Below are 14,329 nucleotides of genomic sequence, written 5' to 3' on the forward strand. Positions count from 1 at the left end.
AAAGGGGACATCCGGAAAAGCAGCAGACAAGGATCCAACCAGTGCAGCCTTTGGCACCGTATTGGAAATCTGAGTGGATTGCCAGAATCCTGGATTCAGCCTGACCTAGGCCCTAAGGCTTCAGGTCATTTGAGAAGTAACCCCACATGGAAGATTCCTGTCTGTCTGTCTGTGTGTGCGTGTGTCTGTCTGTGAATTCCTTTCTGTGTGCCACTCGGCCTTGCAAATTGATGAAATCATTCTTTCCTAATGAAGAAATGATAAGGATTGATACTGTCCCTGCCATATTGCTAAGAGCTTCCTAGGTCATCTAGTTCTACACTGCATCCAGTTCTCAACCAGATTGCCCGGGTTGGTGTGATAGCCAATCGCTGTGTTTATTAATCCATAACATTAATTGCAGATTTAGTGACACCTTTTGATCATATCTATGCTTTTCTGGTTTTGGCTGGTTTTTCAGACACCAGTTTCACTGTCTTTCGTTGCACCAACGTCATGCCTCTCCCGTCTCCCAGGCTGTATATTACATTGAGAGATCAATTGGAGTGATTGCTTTAATATGCATCACATCAAATAAATCCCGGTTATATTCCCACTGACAAAAGTGCTGACCAGCCAATTTCAAATCACTATCCTTTCTTTTCCCTTCTCTGCATGACTCTGTGACTGAAATCAATTGATAAAGCTTGAACGCAATTTGATTTGATGTTTTTCTGCAACTTATTTTCAATGACCATTGCATTGAAAACAGAGTTAACAGTGTCTGAGTAAGAGTAAGACAAATAGATACAGGGAAGTTCAATTCCTCCCATGCTTTCACAGCCAGAGTTGGGGTAGGCTGAGGCTTGGAGACCATTAACTGCTCTGGTATCCAAAAAAAATTGGGCAGAACCCTAGCTATTTGATTGTGAGTCACTGCATGCTGCTCAGTAGGAAGTTCAGCTGGAAGCTGAGAGGGATTAAATCCAGCTTTCCTATTTTTTTTTCCTTTTTCTTTAATGAATTGGCTGATTCTTTAAAAAAGCTTTGATCTACACAGAGAAAGAGAAAACTGCAATCATGTGTTGTCTACTAGTTGATCCCTAGGGGGCCACGATAGACAGGGTGAGAATAGAACTGGCTTAAGGGAGGGGCCATTTGTTAACACCCTTCCAGAAGATGTCATTGAAAGCAATTGGATTAAACTGAATTTCTTATGCTGAACTTCATAAGAAATGACTTTAAGAAGACAATTTTCCCTTAGACTTGACAGGCACAGTAGATGATGTGCTTCAGTTTAAAGGACATTTCTGAAAATTCCTTTCTTTCAATTACAAATGTGTGTATATCCATGACTATAAGAATCCTAACCTAAGCGATGCTGACGATGCATCTGGAGATACTTGATATGAAAGAGACACAGCCACATATTTCTGTGTTTTAGTTCCATGAATCTGTAGCTCAAGGATTTCAGGAGATGGGTTGCCCAATTTCTATGGCTGATGAGTGATGAATGGTGGGTCGAGTGAGGTGAGGAATCCTATCACCAGACAGGACAGAATTTCCAGAGCAGCAGGTCAAGGATAGCCTCTGCACGAAGCCAGCTTGAATGAATCCCTGATGTCTCACCCGACAGCTGAATTGTGTCTAGTCAGTTTCTCCTCCACCTACCAGGATTGCATCCTTTTCATGCAAAGAAGAGAGACTGTGGGGATAAAGCCATTCTCCCGTGGGCCTTGGAAGGTCACCCACACTCTTGCCCAAGATATATCATATCAAAAACAAGAAGAGAGTCTTAGCTCAAGAGATATGGGAACACAAATGGGACTTGGAGTGACAGAGATGGCAAAAATATAAGCGAAACATAGCTTCTACTTTTTTCACAGTTTCTCATTTCTTCTTTGAAAGAGTTAGAGACCTGTGATATCACACACACACACACACACATAAACACACACACACACACACACACACAGATTTTGTAGGTGAAGTGAGTGAGATCTGCTTGATATTACTGAGTACACTCCTAAGAAGCAATGTGGGGTCTGTCACTCTAGAGCTCGCTTTCCTGTGTTAGAAGGCTCTTAATCCTGAAGGCTGCCCTCTCTTTTCTGAGCCCACAACTTCACCTGTGGCCACCTCACCCAGCAGGGACTGTCTGGAAGGTGCTCAGTGGGAGCAGGTGGCTCACGGGCTGCAGAGGTGCAAAGAAAGGAGGACCAGGCTAGCGTGTTCAGGTCCTCTAAGCTGAACCCACTCAAAGTAATGAGAACACAGGTGCCTGAGATTCACATGCTCTTGACTGACCTCTTCAGTGGAGCGGGGCAGGATCATGGAGAGGGAAGTGGAGAGTGGGATCAGAGACAGGAGCCAGAGGCACAGGAGCTGGCATGGCGCCTCAGCTGACTAGTCCTCTGCCTTCTGATTCATGAACAATCCTCTCCACTTCCAATCCTGTGTTCTGCTGATGGCCTGGGAAAGAAGTGGACAATGGTTGAAAGTGTGGGGCACTGGTACGTACCCATGTGGAACATTCAGTATTGGAACCATTTGTGGAGTGAGCATGTGGATGGAAGATCACACTCTTTCTGTGCTTAATTTTGTCAATCAGATATTTTATTGAAAAGCAGTAAATTAAATCAATGATTAAAATAGAAATAGAACTGCGGAGGTCAGCACAAGAACTGTGATTGTTTGATATAGAGAATCAATGACAAAGAAATCTGGTAGCAAACCCCTAACACTCCAGGTTGAAGAATTTGTGAGGTCTAGCTTTCAGTATGTCGATGTGTCTCCTCCTCACGTATCAGCCTTTAGGTAGGACTTGATACAGGTGAGTACTGACTGAAAGCTAGTATCTTTTCTTTCTTCACTCACGGCATGCCCATCATAAATTCTGTATCTGGGCTTGGTGTTATGGCTCAGTGTCTAAATCCTTGCTTTGCCACACCAGGAGCCCATATGGGTATCTGTTTGTGGCCATGACGCAGCCAATGGAAGATCTTTTCTCCTTGTCTCTCCTTTCCTCTAAAATCTGCCTTTCTGATGGTTTGTTACTGAGTGAGATAATACATCATGAAATAAATATTGGATACATTCTCTCTCTCACTCTCTCTGTGTGCATTGATGTATACATGTATATAGGAATATATGCATGCACACTCACATATATATGTGTATATATGTGCATATATATGAAGCATACATTAGTTTGAAGGTGTGCATTTGAAGTATTTGTTAAGATAAAATGCAATATTCTAGAAAGAAGCTTAGCAGTTGCCTGTCTCAAGCAGGGAGTTTGGGATTTAAGACACAAGGTAAGATTCGAGGAACAGGATATGTCAGACTTCTCTATCAGTGGGTTGGGGCAGGGTTGGATTGGGCACTTCAGGAGGGACGAGAGAAGGTGCAAGTGCTACTCATCTGCCTTCCCTGGAAGGTTTCAGAAGCTAGGATGTAAGAGAATGTTCTGAGCAGTGGCAGACATTAAGACACACACACACACCACACACAAACACTCAAAACACACACACACACACACTCTACTCTCACTCATGCAGGTTTTCTACAATGTCCCTTCCCTCTTGGAACGGTATGTCACTCTGATTTTTCAAGTTTAGAATTCTCCATCTCTCCTATATATCTGACTTTGCAATAAAAAGAAATAAATTTTAAGAAAAACAACAAATTTGCATACAGAAGTTTAAGACTAGAGTGGATGATAAATGTTGAGGTGGTTAAAGACTCATCTCTGTAGCCAGATAGGCCTAAACATAACACAAAATCAATGTTTCTTTCTAAATCACATGTCCACGACTTGGGCTCTAATTCTCTCTCTCTCTCTCTCTCTCTCTCTCTGTCTTTTTTCGTTTTAATTTGCCAATCTAAACAGTCACTTCCTGGACTCCTTTACTTTAACACACTAAAGGGACACTTGAAATCCATGATAAATAGCTAGCCTCTCTGCTTCAAACCCACAAAGCTAGCTTTCTCCAAACCTTGATTGAGTTTGATCTAAGACTATTGGCTGTGCTTGATGTTCAATTGAACGCTCAGCCTATAAAACAATCAGCTATTGGGTTTAGGTGCTACTTTGAGTTGAGACTCCTTATTCAAGAAAGAAAATACACATTTTTTGTTTCGTATTTGAGCAAATCTCATTTTCCCAGGTTGTGTTCCTGCCAACGGGTAGACGGTGATTTCTGAGATTCTTCTCGACAGCAATGGGCAGCACAATGAATCTACTATCTGCCCTTACAATTAACTTTAAGAGATCATCTGTGGGCCTCGCATTCTGTGCAAGAATATCCACAGATGACAATGATGGTGGCTTGAGAAATTACTTCAATGTGTCGCTCATGGATTGTTCCATTTCTCTGGTTGAATCTATTTCCAACATTTTCTCGTGTATTTTGTGCAAACTGAAGCTTTCAAAAGATTCAAAGTAGGACCTTTGAATATGGGTTTTAAGCGATTTCAGCATATTTAGCCTAATTTTGTCGGCCTAAGAAATATTAGCAGTTCCTCTGTGACTATGGGGAATTGATTGCATAATTCTTGGGCAGAATCAGAATTCCCAGATACCCACATCTCTCCTATGAAGAGCAAAATCCTTTCCGGTGAGCTAGAAACCACTCCTGTGTATCATCATTGCATTATATGAAATGTGCAGAAAAAATGAAATATTCATTGATGTTTGTTTAGGTGCTATGTTTATGGCAGAGATGAGTTAAGTTTACATATTCAACACAATGGAAATGTTTTTAGGAATGGCTTCTACGTTTAGTTGAACCACTGATTCCAGAAGATTCTGGTATGCACAGAAGGTGTTTGGTGTTTTGTGTACTTCAGAAAAATTGAGAACAGACATCATAAGATGTTGAAAATCTAGAAATGTATAGAGTAGAAGGATGAATAGCGTCAGGGACCACATCACACAAACTAACGTATTCAAAGGTTCTAATCATGGGTGCAGTGCCACCCTTCTGTTTTCCAATTCATTTATTTTTGTATTGAGTTTTAAAGATGTAGTGCATTTCATTGGAATGTCAGATTGACAGAGAAAAGCAGACACACAAGGAAAGATCTTCCCACTGCTGGTTACCTCCCCCAGGAACCACAAGGGCTAGAGCTAAGCTAATTTGAGGCAAGGAGACAGTAGTCTCTTCAGGTTCAACCATGCAGATGCAGGGTCCCAAGGTTTTGGACAGCCCTCAGTGGCTTTCCCTAACCACGGGAAGGGTGATGGAAGCGGAGTGCCAAAGCCGGGATACAAACTGGTGTCCACATGGAATCTCGGCACATGCAAAGCAAGGACTTTAACTACTGGGCTATCACACTGGGCACATAACTCATTGAGTTTCAAGATTTCTTTGTTTATTTATATTTGTTACAGCGTTATCTCTACAGAGAGGAGGAGAAACAGAGAGGAAGATCTTTTGTCCTATGATTCACTCCCCAAGTGACCAGAACAGCTGGATCTGGGCTGATCCAAAGCCAGAAGCAAGGAGATTCTTTGCGATCTCTCTCACGCATTCAGGGTCCCAAGCATCGCACTGTCCTCAACTGCTTTCCCAGGCACCAGTCAGACAGCAGGATGGGAAGCAGGGCCGCCAGAATTAGAACTGGCACCCATATAGGATCCCGGACCATTCCAGGCAAGGCCATTAGCCTCTAGGCCACCACGCTGAAATCACCATTTATTCACATTCATTGCAAAGCCTAGCCAGAAAATGCAGGAAAAACAGACGAAAAGCTCCTCCATTAGCTGACCATGCACAGAAAGACAACAAGGTTGAGGCCAAGTCAACCTGAAGCCAGGAGGAGGAGTCTTCTGGATTCTGCAAGGATGCTGTGGAACACGTAGGCACGCCGCCGTCCTCACCTCCCTTCTGGGCATAAGTAGGGAGCAGCACAGAACTAGATCCCATGCAACACAAAATCTGCACCACATGGGACCAAGGCGCCTGCAGGCAGAAGTTCAGCCGGCTGACCCAATACATGATTATTTTCAGCAAGTGGGAATGCCACTTGTTTGCTCAAATGAGACCAGTAGGAACTGACCACTAAGCTTAAAATAGGCTTATAAGACAGAATATGCAGAAGGGCCTTCCTCTAAATTCCATGCTCACCTGTGTCTGCTATCACTGGTATTACCACTGAGAACTCCAAAAATGTCCAGGAAGGTGTGTAGTCACAGGCTTCTTCAGGTCTGTGACGCGGGGCTGCTGCCTGTTAAAACGGCGGCTGTTCACTGAGAAGGCTCTGAGGAAGTCTGCTTTTATAGTGTTCACCTTGCCTTGAGCCACACCCACCCAATCAGCGGAGCCTCTGATGTCAGCAGAAATCAGAGCGTATGATGGGGTTAGAGAGAAAGGTTTGAACAGGTGTTGGATTTAGAAGGTACAGTAAACACGAGTTGGGCTCACTGACTGACACATGTAGACTAGGTTTGTTGGGAACTATGGGGTTGTAGAGACACTGCAGATGTTTCCAGAGGAACTTTTCACTGAGATCTGGAAAGGGGACATCCGGAAAAGCAGCAGACAAGGATCCAACCAGTGCAGCCTTTGGCACTGTATTGGAAATCTGAGTGGATTGCCAGAATCCTGGTTTCAGCCTGACCTAGGCCCTAACGCTTCAGGTCATTTGAGAAGTGACCCCACATGGAAGATTCCTGTCTGTCTGTCTGTCTGTGAATTCCTTTCTGTGTGCCACTCGGCCTTGCAAATTGATGAAATCATTCTTTCCTAATGAAGAAATGATAAGGATTGATACTGTCCCTGCCATATTGCTAAGAGCTTCCTAGGTCATCTAGTTCTACACTGCATCCAGTTCTCAACCAGATTGCCTGGGTTGGTGTGATAGCCAATCGCTGTGTTTATTAATCCATAACATTAATTGCAGATTTAGTGACACCTTTTGATCATATCTATGCTTTTCTGGTTTTGGCTGGTTTTTCAGACACCAGTTTCACTGTCTTTCGTTGCACCAACGTCATGCCTCTCCCGTCTCCCAGGCTGTATATTACATTGAGAGATCAATTGGAGTGATTGCTTTAACATGCATCACATCAAATAAATCCCGGTTATATTCCCACTGACAAAAGTGCTGACCAGCCAATTTCAAATCACTATCCTTTCTTTTCCCTTCTCTGCATGACTCTGTGACTGAAATCAATTGATAAAGCTTGAACGCAATTTGATTTGATGTTTTTCTGCAACTTATTTTCAATGACCATTGCATTGAAAACAGAGTTAACAGTGTCTGAGTAAGAGTAAGACAAATAGATACAGGGAAGTTCAATTCCTCCCATGCTTTCACAGCCAGAGTTGGGGTAGGCTGAGACTTGGAGACCATTAACTGCTCTGGTATCCAAAAAGACTGGGCAGAACCCTAGCTATTTGATTGTGAGTCACTGCATGCTGCTCAGTAGGAAGTTCAGCTGGAAGCTGAGCGGGATTAAATCCAGCTTTCCTGGGTTTTTTTTTTTTCCTTTTTCTTTAATGAATTGGTTGATTCTTTAAAACATTTTTTGATCTACACAGAGAAAGAGAAAACTGCAATCATGTGTTGTCTACTAGTTGATCCCTAGGGGGCCACGATAGACAGGGTGAGAAGAGAACTGGCTTAAGGGAGGGGCCATTTGTTAACACCCTTCCAGAAGATGTCATTGAAAGCAATTGGATTAAACTGAATTTCTTATGCTGAACTTCATAAGAAATGACTTTAAGAAGACAATTTTCCCTTAGACTTGACAGGCACAGTAGATGATGTGCTTCAGTTTAAAGGACATTTTGAAAATTCCTTTCTTTCAATTACAAATGTGTGTATATCCATGACTATAAGAATCCTAACCTAGGCGATGCTGATGATGCATCTGGAGATACTTGATATGAAAGAGACACAGCCACATATTTCTGTGTTTTAGTTCCATGAATCTGTAGCTCAAGGATTTCAAGAGATGGGTTGCTTGATTTCTATGGCTGATGAGTGATGAATGGTGGGTCCAGTGAGGTGAGGAATCCTATCACCAGACAGGACAGAATTTCCAGAGCAGCAGGTCAAGGATAGCCTCTGCACAAAACCAGCTTGAATGAATCCCTGGTGTCTCACCCTGACAGCTGAATTGTGTCTAGTCAGTTTCTCCTCCACCTACCAGGATTGCATCCTTTTCATGCAAAGAAGAGAGACTGTGGGGATAAAGCCATTCTCCCACGGGCCTTGGAAGGTCACCCACACTCTTGCCCAAGACATATCATATCAAAAACAAGAAGAGAGTCTTAGCTCAAGAGATATGGGAACACAAATGGGACTTGGAGTGACAGAGATGGCAAAAATATAAGTGAAACATAGCTTCTACTTTTTTCACAGTTTCTCATTTCTTCTTTGAAAGAGTTAGAGACCTGTGATCACACACACACACACACACACACACACACACACACACAGATTTTGTAGGTGAAGTGAGTGAGATCTGCTTGATATTACTGAGTACACTCCTAAGAAGCAATGTGGGGTCTGTCACTCTAGAGCTCGCTTTCCTGTGTTAGAAGGCTCTTAATCCTGAAGGCTGCCCTCTCTTTTCTGAGCCCACAACTTCACCTGTGGCCACCTCACCCAGCAGGGACTGTCTGGAAGGTGCTCAGTGGGAGCAGGTGGCTCACGGGCTGCAGAGGTGCAAAGAAAGGAGGACCAGGCTAGCGTGTTCAGGTCCTCTAAGCTGAACCCACTCAAAGTAATGAGAACACAGGTGCCTGAGATTCACATGCTCTTGACTGACCTCTTCAGTGGAGCGGGGCAGGATCATGGAGAGGGAAGTGGAGAGTGGGATCAGAGACAGGAGCCAGAGGCACAGGAGCTGGCATGGCGCCTCAGCTGACTAGTCCTCTGCCTTCTGATTCATGAACAATCCTCTCCACTTCCAATCCTGTGTTCTGCTGATGGCCTGGGAAAGAAGTGGACAATGGTTGAAAGTGTGGGGCACTGGTACGTACCCATGTGGAACATTCAGTATTGGAACCATTTGTGGAGTGAGCATGTGGATGGAAGATCACACTCTTTCTGTGCTTAATTTTGTCAATCAGATATTTTATTGAAAAGCAGTAAATTAAATCAATGATTAAAATAGAAATAGAACTGCGGAGGTCAGCACAAGAACTGTGATTGTTTGATATAGAGAATCAATGACAAAGAAATCTGGTAGCAAACCCCTAACACTCCAGGTTGAAGAATTTGTGAGGTCTAGCTTTCAGTATGTCGATGTGTCTCCTCCTCACGTATCAGCCTTTAGGTAGGACTTGATACAGGTGAGTACTGACTGAAAGCTAGTATCTTTTCTTTCTTCACTCACGGCATGCCCATCATAAATTCTGTATCTGGGCTTGGTGTTATGGCTCAGTGTCTAAATCCTTGCTTTGCCACACCAGGAGCCCATATGGGTATCTGTTTGTGGCCATGACGCAGCCAATGGAAGATCTTTTCTCCTTGTCTCTCCTTTCCTCTAAAATCTGCCTTTCTGATGGTTTGTTACTGAGTGAGATAATACATCATGAAATAAATATTGGATACATTCTCTCTCTCACTCTCTCTGTGTGCATTGATGTATACATGTATATAGGAATATATGCATGCACACTCACATATATATGTGTATATATGTGCATATATATGAAGCATACATTAGTTTGAAGGTGTGCATTTGAAGTATTTGTTAAGATAAAATGCAATATTCTAGAAAGAAGCTTAGCAGTTGCCTGTCTCAAGCAGGGAGTTTGGGATTTAAGACACAAGGTAAGATTCGAGGAACAGGATATGTCAGACTTCTCTATCAGTGGGTTGGGGCAGGGTTGGATTGGGCACTTCAGGAGGGACGAGAGAAGGTGCAAGTGCTACTCATCTGCCTTCCCTGGAAGGTTTCAGAAGCTAGGATGTAAGAGAATGTTCTGAGCAGTGGCAGACATTAAGACACACACACACACCACACACAAACACTCAAAACACACACACACACACACTCTACTCTCACTCATGCAGGTTTTCTACAATGTCCCTTCCCTCTTGGAACGGTATGTCACTCTGATTTTTCAAGTTTAGAATTCTCCATCTCTCCTATATATCTGACTTTGCAATAAAAAGAAATAAATTTTAAGAAAAACAACAAATTTGCATACAGAAGTTTAAGACTAGAGTGGATGATAAATGTTGAGGTGGTTAAAGACTCATCTCTGTAGCCAGATAGGCCTAAACATAACACAAAATCAATGTTTCTTTCTAAATCACATGTCCACGACTTGGGCTCTAATTCTCTCTCTCTCTCTCTCTCTCTCTCTCTGTCTTTTTTCGTTTTAATTTGCCAATCTAAACAGTCACTTCCTGGACTCCTTTACTTTAACACACTAAAGGGACACTTGAAATCCATGATAAATAGCTAGCCTCTCTGCTTCAAACCCACAAAGCTAGCTTTCTCCAAACCTTGATTGAGTTTGATCTAAGACTATTGGCTGTGCTTGATGTTCAATTGAACGCTCAGCCTATAAAACAATCAGCTATTGGGTTTAGGTGCTACTTTGAGTTGAGACTCCTTATTCAAGAAAGAAAATACACATTTTTTGTTTCGTATTTGAGCAAATCTCATTTTCCCAGGTTGTGTTCCTGCCAACGGGTAGACGGTGATTTCTGAGATTCTTCTCGACAGCAATGGGCAGCACAATGAATCTACTATCTGCCCTTACAATTAACTTTAAGAGATCATCTGTGGGCCTCGCATTCTGTGCAAGAATATCCACAGATGACAATGATGGTGGCTTGAGAAATTACTTCAATGTGTCGCTCATGGATTGTTCCATTTCTCTGGTTGAATCTATTTCCAACATTTTCTCGTGTATTTTGTGCAAACTGAAGCTTTCAAAAGATTCAAAGTAGGACCTTTGAATATGGGTTTTAAGCGATTTCAGCATATTTAGCCTAATTTTGTCGGCCTAAGAAATATTAGCAGTTCCTCTGTGACTATGGGGAATTGATTGCATAATTCTTGGGCAGAATCAGAATTCCCAGATACCCACATCTCTCCTATGAAGAGCAAAATCCTTTCCGGTGAGCTAGAAACCACTCCTGTGTATCATCATTGCATTATATGAAATGTGCAGAAAAAATGAAATATTCATTGATGTTTGTTTAGGTGCTATGTTTATGGCAGAGATGAGTTAAGTTTACATATTCAACACAATGGAAATGTTTTTAGGAATGGCTTCTACGTTTAGTTGAACCACTGATTCCAGAAGATTCTGGTATGCACAGAAGGTGTTTGGTGTTTTGTGTACTTCAGAAAAATTGAGAACAGACATCATAAGATGTTGAAAATCTAGAAATGTATAGAGTAGAAGGATGAATAGCGTCAGGGACCACATCACACAAACTAACGTATTCAAAGGTTCTAATCATGGGTGCAGTGCCACCCTTCTGTTTTCCAATTCATTTATTTTTGTATTGAGTTTTAAAGATGTAGTGCATTTCATTGGAATGTCAGATTGACAGAGAAAAGCAGACACACAAGGAAAGATCTTCCCACTGCTGGTTACCTCCCCCAGGAACCACAAGGGCTAGAGCTAAGCTAATTTGAGGCAAGGAGACAGTAGTCTCTTCAGGTTCAACCATGCAGATGCAGGGTCCCAAGGTTTTGGACAGCCCTCAGTGGCTTTCCCTAACCACGGGAAGGGTGATGGAAGCGGAGTGCCAAAGCCGGGATACAAACTGGTGTCCACATGGAATCTCGGCACATGCAAAGCAAGGACTTTAACCACTGGGCTATCACACTGGGCCCATAACTCATTGAGTTTCAAGATTTCTTTGTTTATTTATATTTGTTACAGCGTTATCTCTACAGAGAGGAGGAGAAACAGAGAGGAGGATCTTTTGTCCTATGATTCACTCCCCAAGTGACCAGAACAGCTGGATCTGGGCCGATCCAAAGCCAGAAGCAAGGAGATTCTTTGCAATCTCCCTCACGCATGCAGGGTCCCAAGCATCGCACTGTCCTCAACTGCTTTCCCAGGCCCCAGTCAGGCAGCAGGATGGGAAGCAGGGCCGCCAGAATTAGAACTGGCACCCATATGGGATCCCGGCACATTCCAGGCAAGGCCATTAGCCTCTAGGCCACCACGCTGAAATCACCATTTATTCACATTCATTGCAAAGCCTAGCCAGAAAATGCAGGAAAAACAGACGAAAAGCTCCTCCATTAGCTGACCATGCACAGAAAGACAACAAGGTTGAGGCCAAGTCAACCTGAAGCCAGGAGGAGGAGTCTTCTGGATTCTGCAAGGATGCTGTGGAACACGTAGGCACGCCGCCGTCCTCACCTCCCTTCTGGGCATAAGTAGGGAGCAGCACAGAACTAGATCCCATGCAACACAAAATCTGCACCACATGGGACCAAGGCGCCTGCAGGCAGAAGTTCAGCCGGCTGACCCAATACATGATTATTTTCAGCAAGTGGGAATGCCACTTGTTTGCTCAAATGAGACCAGTAGGAACTGACCACTAAGCTTAAAATAGGCTTATAAGACAGAATATGCAGAAGGGCCTTCCTCTAAATTCCATGCTCACCTGTGTCTGCTATCACTGGTATTACCACTGAGAACTCCAAAAATGTCCAGGAAGGTGTGTAGTCACAGGCTTCTTCAGGTCTGTGACGCGGGGCTGCTGCCTGTTAAAACGGCGGCTGTTCACTGAGAAGGCTCTGAGGAAGTCTGCTTTTATAGTGTTCACCTCGCCTTGAGCCACACCCACCCAATCAGCGGAGCCTCTGATGTCAGCAGAAATCAGAGCGTATGATGGGGTTAGAGAGAAAGGTTTGAACAGGTGTTGGATTTAGAAGGTACAGTAAACACGAGTTGGGCTCACTGACTGACACATGTAGACTAGGTTTGTTGGGAACTATGGGGTTGTAGAGACACTGCAGATGTTTCCAGAGGAACTTTTCACTGAGATCTGGAAAGGGGACATCCGGAAAAGCAGCAGACAAGGATCCAACCAGTGCAGCCTTTGGCACTGTATTGGAAATCTGAGTGGATTGCCAGAATCCTGGTTTCAGCCTGACCTAGGCCCTAACGCTTCAGGTCATTTGAGAAGTGACCCCACATGGAAGATTCCTGTCTGTCTGTCTGTCTGTCTGTGAATTCCTTTCTGTGTGCCACTCGGCCTTGCAAATTGATGAAATCATTCTTTCCTAATGAAGAAATGATAAGGATTGATACTGTCCCTGCCATATTGCTAAGAGCTTCCTAGGTCATCTAGTTCTACACTGCATCCAGTTCTCAACCAGATTGCCTGGGTTGGTGTGATAGCCAATCGCTGTGTTTATTAATCCATAACATTAATTGCAGATTTAGTGACACCTTTTGATCATATCTATGCTTTTCTGGTTTTGGCTGGTTTTTCAGACACCAGTTTCACTGTCTTTCGTTGCACCAACGTCATGCCTCTCCCGTCTCCCAGGCTGTATATTACATTGAGAGATCAATTGGAGTGATTGCTTTAACATGCATCACATCAAATAAATCCCGGTTATATTCCCACTGACAAAAGTGCTGACCAGCCAATTTCAAATCACTATCCTTTCTTTTCCCTTCTCTGCATGACTCTGTGACTGAAATCAATTGATAAAGCTTGAACGCAATTTGATTTGATGTTTTTCTGCAACTTATTTTCAATGACCATTGCATTGAAAACAGAGTTAACAGTGTCTGAGTAAGAGTAAGACAAATAGATACAGGGAAGTTCAATTCCTCCCATGCTTTCACAGCCAGAGTTGGGGTAGGCTGAGACTTGGAGACCATTAACTGCTCTGGTATCCAAAAAGACTGGGCAGAACCCTAGCTATTTGATTGTGAGTCACTGCATGCTGCTCAGTAGGAAGTTCAGCTGGAAGCTGAGCGGGATTAAATCCAGCTTTCCTGGGTTTTTTTTTTTTCCTTTTTCTTTAATGAATTGGTTGATTCTTTAAAACATTTTTTGATCTACACAGAGAAAGAGAAAACTGCAATCATGTGTTGTCTACTAGTTGATCCCTAGGGGGCCACGATAGACAGGGTGAGAAGAGAACTGGCTTAAGGGAGGGGCCATTTGTTAACACCCTTCCAGAAGATGTCATTGAAAGCAATTGGATTAAACTGAATTTCTTATGCTGAACTTCATAAGAAATGACTTTAAGAAGACAATTTTCCCTTAGACTTGACAGGCACAGTAGATGATGTGCTTCAGTTTAAAGGACATTTTGAAAATTCCTTTCTTTCAATTACAAATGTGTGTATATCCATGACTATAAGAATCCTAACCTAGGCGATGCTGA

The sequence above is a fragment of the Ochotona princeps genome, chromosome 22 (genome assembly GCF_030435755.1).
Source record: "Ochotona princeps isolate mOchPri1 chromosome 22, mOchPri1.hap1, whole genome shotgun sequence".
NCBI classification, from domain to species: domain Eukaryota; kingdom Metazoa; phylum Chordata; class Mammalia; order Lagomorpha; family Ochotonidae; genus Ochotona; species Ochotona princeps.